Source organism: Pelophylax lessonae (assembly GCF_965119305.1).
Source record: "Pelophylax lessonae genome assembly, chromosome: 9".
In the NCBI taxonomy this organism is placed as follows: domain Eukaryota; kingdom Metazoa; phylum Chordata; class Amphibia; order Anura; family Ranidae; genus Pelophylax; species Pelophylax lessonae.
The window spans coordinates 262085755-262096078 of NC_138776.1; the positions used below are offsets into that span (position 1 = coordinate 262085755).

Here is a 10324-nt window from a genome sequence, read left to right on the forward strand (position 1 = left end):
TCTGAAATGTAGGTTTAGGCGGGAGGACCATCATGGCCCCCTCCCTATTTTGGAATCTCCTTGATCCCTGCAGTCTACTCTTCCCTTAGAGCCCTGCTGTCCACCAACCCTATAAAGAGCCCAGAGTCCCAGTTATGGCTATAATGTCTCCTTTAGAATCTTTTAGCGCCATACAACCCCACACTACTCCCTCAGGGGGCCCAAAGTCTTTCAGCCTCGGAGAACCTCCCTCGGAGAACCTCCTGCTCCTTTACTTCCCTCAGAACCCTCCCTCTGACACCAATAATGGAACATATTCTTCATGGCAGGCTGGAGAATGTTTTTTTCCTACTGACCAGCAATGTACAAGGCTCTATGCGCCACACTCCTGACCCCAGCACTCTATCATTGTGTTGGCCACATATTGTAATGATCTCCCATTTGTTGCATGTGTAGTGTAATAAGTGTCCTTTGTAGACCATGTATGGTCAGGATGGTCACTGTCTTGTCTATTTATAGTCAGTGCTGTTTGTTTAGAGGAACATATTAATAGAATTTATTTTCAAAATAAAGGCAATGTTCCGGTGTAACGTTAGAAAACCATACCTCGTTAGAATTCCATACCCTTGTCACTTCCTGTCAGAAACAGCTGAGCAGCGTAGCAGTGCGCATGCTCAGAGCCCCGGATACATCATTGAACAGCTGAGAAGTTGACAAGTGCGTATGCTCGGAGGGTATGAAATTATTACGGTAGTGTGTGTAATGTTATACTTGCGTCGGTTACATTAAAACAGTTCGGCTGCAACATGGGTCATCTCCGCTCCTATCCCTGTCACTTCCCTGATCTCGGCTAATAACTATAAAAGCGGCGGCGGGTGTATGAAATGTAAACGACGGAGATCTCGGCTCCGTGATCCGCTTTTATATTTATTAGCCGACATCAGAGAAGTGACAGGGAAAGGAGCGGAGATGACTCATGTTGCAGAGGAGCTGTTTTAATGTAACATTACACACACTACTGTGATAAATCCATACCCTCCGTAGGTGCACCGGAAGTGACGAGGGTATGGTTTTCTCACGGGTATGGTTTTTTCACGGAACACCGGCCCCGTAAGTGGGGAAATGTTCTGCCCCCGAAGGGGTTACTCTACGTTTCCACACTGTATATGTGTGTATCATCATCTGCTGGAGATAAAAGACGTCACAGTGACTATGGAGGAAGAAGACAGACATGACGGGGGGGGGGGTTACTGGGTGTATATATAAAATAATATCTTATTACCTCCTCTGCTATAAAGTTCCAGCCCTGTGTCCTCTCTACTTCCTCCCAACTCACCTCTAACCTGGAACTTCCCATCTGCACCTAACATCACTTCCTGTCTTTCATAGAGACTTCCTATCTGGCTATAAGTTAGATCACCACCTTGTGGAGCTCAGAGGAACTGCATTTACTGGGTGTAAATAGAAAATAAGATCTTATTAGGGGTGGCACAGTGGTGTAGTGGTTAGCACTTTTACCTAGCAGCAAGAGGGTCGCTGGTTCGAATCCCAACCAAGACACTACCTGCCTGGAGTTTGCATGTTCTCCCTGTGCCTGCGTGGGTTTCCTCCGGGCACTCCAGTTTCCTCCCACACTCCAAAGACATGCTGGTAGGTTACCTGGATCCTGTATAAAAAAAAATGGCCCTACTGTGTATGTATGTGAGATTGTAAACTCCTTGAGGGCAGGGACTGATGTGAATGTGCAATGTATATGTAAAGCGCTGCGTAAATTGACAGCGCTATATAAGTACCTGAGATAAAAATAAAATAAATTACCTCCTCTGCTGCCAGTTCCAGCAATGTCTCCTTTCTAATTCCTCCCACATAGACCTTCCTGTCTGTTTCTGAAATTACTTCCAGTCTGAACCTGACATCACATCCTATTGGAGAGTTCCTGTCTTGGTGGAAGTGAGATCCCCACCTTGTGGAGCTCAGAAGAACTGCAGCCCCGTCACACACACACAAGCCTAAAGCCCCGTACACACGATCAGATTATCGAACGATCTGTCGTCCGTTTTTTGTGGCATGCTAGTCTGATGTGGAAAGTGAAGAGGTTATTTTCATACGAATTTTCCCGTATGACAGAATTCTACTTCAGAAGTGATGTCATGTGTTGGATTGTTTTGTAGGTGTTCTTTCGTCTCTGAGCATGCCTAGTCTTGCTCTTAAGATTTTTTTCCGTTGAAATCTGTACTAATGAGACGAAAATAGGACGTTGTTTTGACGGACGACAAAAATGATATAGCCTGCACATCAGGATTTTGTCAACCGAAAAGTCGGAGTAGGCTGTCGAAAGCACCATACTAACAATCCGAAAATCGGCAGATCGGTCGTCGGACGAATTTTCCCTACAGATTTTCTTATCGTGTGTACGGGCCTTTAGTGTGAACATGGGCTTGTGTTGTCATCTCTACTCCCACCAAGGGAAATAGAACTACATTACTGCCTAGTCCAGCCTTTCTCAACCAGGCTTCCTCCAAAGGTTTCTAGAAATTCTTTAAGAAATTAAGAGTTTCTGTTTCTCAGTGAGGATGAGCTTCAGGTTTGGGTTGACCATAAGTTAGACCTAAATCCAAGCTATTCATAGTTCTTCAAATTGGCAAACTAAATGGTCAAATTTGGCCAGTGCAACCACTCACCACACTACAGGGTCATCAAGAGAGGGCCACCACCACTACTAAATGGCAGCTTCCTGCCCACCCGCTGCTTTGTTTCACATTGTATAAAAGCCGGTAGGATTCTCATGTGACTTCATGTACCACACATGGCCATGACTGTATTTGGTCAATGACATCTGCCAGAACCACCTGCTGATTTGTACACATTCAGAAGCCAACCTGGGAGCTGTCATTTGAGATAAGAGTGCAATGGGAAAGGATCATTATGGCATGGGCCATCGTGTTTCTGGCATCAAGGGGACATTCATCATGCCTAGTCCAGCCTTTCTCAGCCAGAGATCCCATAAAGTTTTCTAGGTGTTCCATGAAAAATGAGAAAAAATTATTTCAGTCTCCCAGCAACAACTACCATCAATAATCTATAAGGGGGTAGCCTTCCCACTGATAATGACGTAGGAATGTCCTTCCCCCACTGACCACTAATATAAGGAGGTTCTTTTCCCATTGGTCACTAATGTAAGGGAACACTACACTGACCACTGATATAAGGGGGGTTCCTATCCCATTGGCCACGAATGTAAGGGGCCACTGCCCTGACCACTGATATAAGGAGGTCCTTCTCCCATTGGTAATCGAAGTAAGGAACCACTACACTGACCACTGATATAGGGAGGTCCTTCTCCCATTGGTCACCAATGTAGGGCCAGTAAACTGTCCACTGATATAAGGGGATCCTTCTTCCATTGGTCACCAATGTCAGGAACCACTACACTGATATAAGGGGGTCCTTCTTCCGTTGGTCACCAATGTAAGGGACTACAGGCCCGTACACACGTACCGATTGTCGGACGTAAATATTCGGCCGACGACCGATCGGCCGATTGTAGGCTTGTTAGTATGATGCTTCCGACAGCCGACAGCGCACTTTCGGCCGAAAAGAATCTGATGTGCATGCTTTAAAATTTTTGTAGGCCAACACCAGAACGGCCGATTGTTCGCCAGTCAGAACAGAATTCGGCCGACAATCAGCAGATTTGCAAGACTGGGCATGCTCAGAAAAGACAAAACACACGGAAAGTCAACCATCACAAGACATCACTTCTGCAGTCGGCTGCTGTTGGCCGACAAAATTCATGTGCAGTCTTTTGCAGTTTTCAACAGACACGACAGCCCTGGACAAAAGACGGCCGATCGTTCGGCCGACGATCGGTACGTGTGTACGGGGCATACTACACTTACCACGGATATAGGGGAGTCCTTATCCCATTGTTCACCAATGTAAGGAACCACTACACTTACCACTGATATAAGGAGGTACGTCTCATGTTGGTCGCCAATGTAAGAAACCACTAAAATGACCACTGATATAAGGGGGTCCTTCTATTGGTCATCAATGTAAAAGATGACTATACTAACCACTGATATAAGGAGGTCCTTCTCCTCTTGGTCACCTATAAAAGGAACCACTACACTGACCACTGATATAAGGAGGTCCTTCTCCCGTTGGTCACCCATGTAAGGGACCAGTACACTGACTACTGATGTAAGAAGGTCCTTCTACCCTTGATCACCAATGTAAGGACCCACTACACTGATATAAGGGAATTCTTCTCCCCATGGTCTCCAATATAAGGAACCACTACACTGACCACTGAAATAAGGGGGGTCCTTCTCCCGTTGTTCACAAATGTAAGGAATCACTACACTGACCACTGTCATAAGGGGGTCCTTTTCCCATTGGTCTCCAATGTAAGGAAACACTACACTGACCACTCATATAAGGGGGTCCTTCTCCCATTGGTCACCAATGTAAGAGGCCACTACCCTGACCACTCATATAAGGAGGTCCTTCTCCTGTTTGTCACCAATGTAAGGACCCGCTACACTGACCACTCATATAAGGAGGTCCTTCTCCCGTTTGTCACCAATGTAAGGACCTGCTACACTGACCACTCATATAAGGAGGTCCTACTCCCGTTTGTCACCAATCTAAGGGGCCAGTACACTGACCATTATAGATGAGTTTAGTTGTTAGAGAGTAGGAATGAGCTGAAGGTTCAAACCAAACTTTGACTGTTCCAGCAATCTGAACATCACATATAGAATTAGAATTTCTAGCACTTCTATATGTCATATCTTCCCGCTGTCACTGGTTTCTAAAGAAGCAGCAGGTGGCAGTGGGCACTTGCACAAGGCATGTGCTTAAGAACTACTGATGTCACCAGGAACCCATGCCACGTGAGCAATGGGGTGGTGTTCTGCCCTACTTTGTTTTTTTTTTATATCCTAATTGAACTGCATGTGATTACCATTTTTTTGTAGCATATAGACATCTACTAGCAGTTTTGGCCCACTGCAATTTGTTTATTACTTTACTATTACTATTGGTATTTTACTCTGTCCTCAGTTCTGAGTGGAGAAAGGTGTTTTTTTTTCATCTTTCTCCTGAGTTTGTAATTCCTCAATCAGGGGCTGGAGTCTGGGAGACTCCAAAGTGCTTTGGAAGGAAAGGAGTCTGCAATCCTATGCCTGGCTTTTGCCATAAACCAGTGGGCTGAGTGCATAGGTGTTCACTGTCTTTATAATCTAGGACAGGGGTCTTCAAACTTTCTAAGCAAACATTTACAAAAATGTGAGGGGTGTGCTTACTTTTGTGAGATACTGTATGTACCCCATGCTCATTTATGTAGGGGTGATGGTATCTGGGGATACCCCTTATTGTTAAAGGGGGCTTCCAGGTTCCAATAAGGTATGGCCCCCACATGCTTGTATGCATGCCTGACAACATCGTGGCATGCTCCTAATGAGACGACGGATGGTGTCCTGGGGTATTTCCTCCCAGATCTGGACCAGGGCATCACTGAGCACCTGAACAGACTGAGGTGCAACCTGGCAGTGTCAGATGGACCAAAACATAATGTCCCAGAGGTGTTCTATTGGATTTAGGTCTGGTGAGCGTAAGGGCCATTCAATGGTATCAATTCCTTCATCCTCCAGGAACTGGCTGCATACTCTCGCCACATAAGGCCGGGCATTGTCGTGTACCAGGAGGAACGCAGGACCCACTGCACCACTGTAGGGTCTTACAATGGGTCCAAGGATTTCATCCCGATACCTCATGGCAGTCAGGGTGCCATTGCCTAGCCTGTAGAGGTCTGTGCCTCCCTCCATGGATAGGCCTCTCCAGACCATCACTGACCCACCACCAAACTGGTCATGCTGAACGATGTTACAGGCAGCATAATGTTCTCCACGGCTTCTCCCAGACCCTTTCACGTCTGTCACATGTGCTCAGGGTGAACCTGCTCCCAGCTGTGAAAAGCACAGGGTGCCATTGGTGGACCTGCCAATTCTGGTGTTCAATGGCAAATGCCAATCGAGTTCCGAGCACAGGGCCCACTAGAGGAAGTTGGGCCCTCAGGCCACCCTCATGAAGTCTGTTTCTGATTGTTTGGTCAGAGACATTCACACCAGTGTCCTGCTGGAGGTCATTTTGTAGGGCTCTGGGAGTCCTCATCCTGTTCCTTCTTGCACAAAGGAGCAGATACCGGTCCTGCTGATGGGTTAAGGACCTTCTACGGCCCTGTCCAGCTCTCCTAGAGTAACTGCCTTTCTCCTGGAATCTCCTCCATGCTCCTGAGACTGTGCTGGGAGACACAGCAAACCTTCTGGCAATGGGACGTATTGAAGTGCCATCCTGGAGGAGTTGGACTGCCTGTGCAACCTCTATAGGGTCCAGGTATGGCCTCATGCTACCAGTAGCGACACTGACCCCAGCCAAATGCAAAACTAGTGACAAACACTCAGAAAAGATGCAAAAACTGTAGTAATAACCGCGCTAGTGGAACATAAATTATAGCTTCAACTTCAAGTGTGACCACACCCCAGTGAAATAATATAAATCAAGTCGCGCTAAACATTTAAATGGATCGATTTTTTTATCGATTTATTCTGTTGGACTTTCTATGGACTTTAATTAGATCCATTTAAATGTTTAGCGCGACTTGACTCAGAAAAGATGAGTAGGGAAAATGTCAGTGGCCTCCACCTGTAAAACCATTCCTGTTTTGGAGGTCGTCTCATTGTTGCCCATCTAATGCACCTGTTGGTAATTTAATTAACACCAAAGCAACTGAAATTACTAATAATTACTAATATCCCAGGAGCTTAACTGGTTGCGGACTGCCCACCGCAAACCAATCAAAATACGCTTATTGCCATTTTTTTTAACAAAAATCTGTAGCAGAAAACAAATTGGCCTAAAATGTTAAAAAATTTTGATTCGTAAATTTTTTTGGGGGAATATTATATATCAAAATGTGAAAAATATTGTTTTTTTTTTTCAAAATTGTCGCTCTTTTTTTAAAAAATTCTAAATCGCAGAGGTGATCAAATACCACCAAAAGAAAGCTCTATTTGTGGGGGAAAAATGGACATAAATTTAATTTGGGTACAGCATCGCACGACCGCGTAATTGTCCGTTAAAACGTAACGCAGTGCCGAATCGCAAAATATGGCCTGGTCAGGAATGGGGTAAAATCTTCCGGTCTTAAAGTGGTTAAAAATACGCTGATTGAGAATTTTTTTGTCAAAGACATGTAGCTAAATACATTTTGGCCTAAATATATGACACAAATTGAATATATTGGATATTTTTTAACTGTCAATTTTTATGCACAATTTTCACTCTTTTTTTATTAATATCGCAAAAAATGAAAAGCGCAGAGATGACCAAATACCACCAAAAGAAAGCTCTGTTTGTGGGAAAAAAAGGACGTAAATTTCGTTTGGGTACAGCGTTGCCTGACCGCGCAATTGTCAGTTAAATTCGCGCAGTGCCAAGTTGAAAAAAGTGGCCTGGACATAAAGTAGGAAAATCCTCCGGTGGTAAAGTGGTTAAATACATCCTAGGCATGTTTTTATAACTTTCACTGTACTTTTAAAAGCATTTTAAGGTCTTTAAACACACTTTTAAAACAATAGAAACACATTTAAACACATAAAAGATACTGAAAGACAGAGCAAGAGCAATGGAAAACACAAAAATATTTAATTAGCAATGATTTAATTAGTAAAATAACATTAATAGGTCTTACAGAAAAAAACGCAATATACCGGGACCGCAAAAACTGAACCGCGATATAACGGGGTTTACTGTATATTACATACATATGCACACACACACATACACTATATTGTCAAAAGTATTGGGACGCCTGCCTTTACACGCACATGAACTTTTATGGCATCCCAGTCTTAGTCCGTAGGGTTCAATATTGAGTTGGCCCACCCTTTGCAGCTATAACAGCTTCAACTCTTCTGGGAAGGCTGTCCACAAGGTTTAGGAGTGTCTATGGGAATGTTTCACCATTCTTCCAGAAGCGCATTTGTGAGGTCAGGCACTGATGTTCGAGAGAAGGCCTGGCTCACAGTCTCCCCTCTAATTCATCCCAAAGTTGAGTTGAGGTCAGTCAAGTTCCTCCACTCCAAACACACTCATCCATGTCTTTATGGACCTTGCTTTGTGCACTGGTCCAAATCATTTGGTGGAGGGGGGATTATGGTGTGGGGTTGTTTTTGAGGGGTTGGGCTTGGCCCCTTAGTTCCAGTGAAGGGAAATCTTAAGGCGTCAGCATATCATGACATTTTGGACAATTTCATGCTCCCAACTTTCTGGGAACAGTTTGGGGATGGCCCCTTCCTGTTCCAACATGACTGCGCACCAGTGCACAAAGCAAGGTCCATAAAGACATGGTGAGCGAGTTTGGGGTGAAGGAACATGACTGGTCTGCACAGAGTCCTGACCTCAACCCCAACACCTTTGGAATGAATAAGAACGGAGACTGTTTGCCAGGCCTTCTTTCCTACATAAGTGCCTGACCTCACGAATGCGCTTCTGGAAGAATGGTCAAGCATTCCCATAGACACACTCCTAAACCTTGTGGAAAGCCTTCCCAGAAGAGTTGAAGCTGTTATAGCTGCAAAGGGTGGGCCAACTCAATATTGAACCCTACGGACTAAGACTGGGATGTCATTAAATGTCACAGTACTCAGCCCACCAAATACAGTACTCAACTCCCCACATTATTGTCCTCAGGCCCCCCCCCCCCCCACCTGCAGTCCTCAGGCCCCCCCCCATTACAGTATTCAGTTCCCCTCTTTACAGTACTAGCCCCCCCCCCGACATTACTTAGCCTTAACCCCCACTCCCCCCACATTAGAGTCCTCAGCCCCCACACACATCAGAGTCCTCAGCCCCCCACACACACATCAGAGTCCTCAGCCCCCACACACATCAGAGTCCTCAGCCCCCCACACACACATCAGAGTCCTCAGCCCCCACACACATCAGAGGCCTCAGCCCCCCCCCCCACACACATCAGAGGCCTCAGCCCCCCCACACACATCAGAGGCCTCAGCCCCCACACACATCAGAGGCCTCAGCCCCCACACACATCAGAGGCCTCAGCCCCCACACACATCAGAGTCCTCAGCCCCCTACACACATCAGAGTCCTCAGCCCCCACACACATCAGAGTCCTCAGCCCCCACACACACATCAGAGGCCTCAGCCCCCACACACATCAGAGTCCTCAGCCCCCACACACATTAGAGTCCTCAGCCCCCACACACATTAGAGTCCTCAGCCCCCCACACACACATCAGAGGCCTCAGCCCCCTACACACATCAGAGTCCTCAGCCCCCTACACACATCAGAGTCCTCAGCCCCCCACACACACATCAGAGTCCTCAGCCCCCACACACATCAGAGTCCTCAGCCCCCACACACATCAGAGTCCTCAGCCCCCACACACTTTAGAGTCCTCAGCCCCCACACACATTAGAGTCCTCAGCCCCCACACACATTAGAGTCCTCAGCCCCCACACACATTAGAGTCCTCAGCCCCCTACACACATCAGAGTCCTCAGCCCCCCCCCCCCCCCCACACACATCAGAGGCCTCAGCCCCCACACACACACCAGAGTCCTCAGCCCCCACACACATCAGAGGCCTCAGCCCCCCCCCCACACACATCAGAGGCCTCAGCCCCCACACACACATCAGAGGCCTCAGCCCCCACACACATCAGAGGCCTCAGCCCCCACACACATCAGAGTCCTCAGCCCCCACACACATCAGAGTCCTCAGCCCCCACACACACATCAGAGGCCTCAGCCCCCACACACATCAGAGTCCTCAGCCCCCACACACATTAGAGTCCTCAGCCCCCACACACATTAGAGTCCTCAGCCCCCCACACACACATCAGAGGCCTCAGCCCCCTACACACATCAGAGTCCTCAGCCCCCTACACACATCAGAGTCCTCAGCCCCCCACACACATCAGAGTCCTCAGCCCCCCACACACATCAGAGTCCTCAGCCCCCACACACATCAGAGTCCTCAGCCCCCACACACATTAGAGTCCTCAGCCCCCACACACATTAGAGTCTTCGGCCCCCACACACATTAGAGTCTTCGGCCCCCACACACATCAGAGTCCTCAGCCCCCACACACATCAGAGTCCTCAGCCCCCACACACTTTAGAGTCCTCAGCGCCCACACACATTAGGGTCCTCAGCCCCCACACACTTTAGATTCCTCAGCCCCCACACACATCAGAGTCCTCAGCCCCCACACACATTAGAGTCCTCAGCCCCCACACACATCAGAGTCCTCAG

General features: G+C 47.2%; 3 protein-coding genes across 3 annotated transcripts in view; 1 reads left to right on the forward strand and 2 right to left on the reverse strand.

Moving 5' to 3' along the window:
• The window catches only part of LOC309564420 (uncharacterized protein), a gene marked incomplete at both ends in the record, with an annotated part of 648900 nt that overhangs the window by 617088 nt on the left and 21488 nt on the right, over positions 1-10324 (reverse strand).
• Positions 1-10324, forward strand: part of LOC309562909 (gastrula zinc finger protein XlCGF66.1-like) — a 471303-nt gene that overhangs the window by 352570 nt on the left and 108409 nt on the right. The window lies entirely within an intron of this gene.
• LOC309562861 (uncharacterized protein) overlaps positions 1-10324 on the reverse strand; it is a 52279-nt gene that overhangs the window by 6808 nt on the left and 35147 nt on the right. The gene's annotated exons all lie outside the window — the stretch shown is intronic.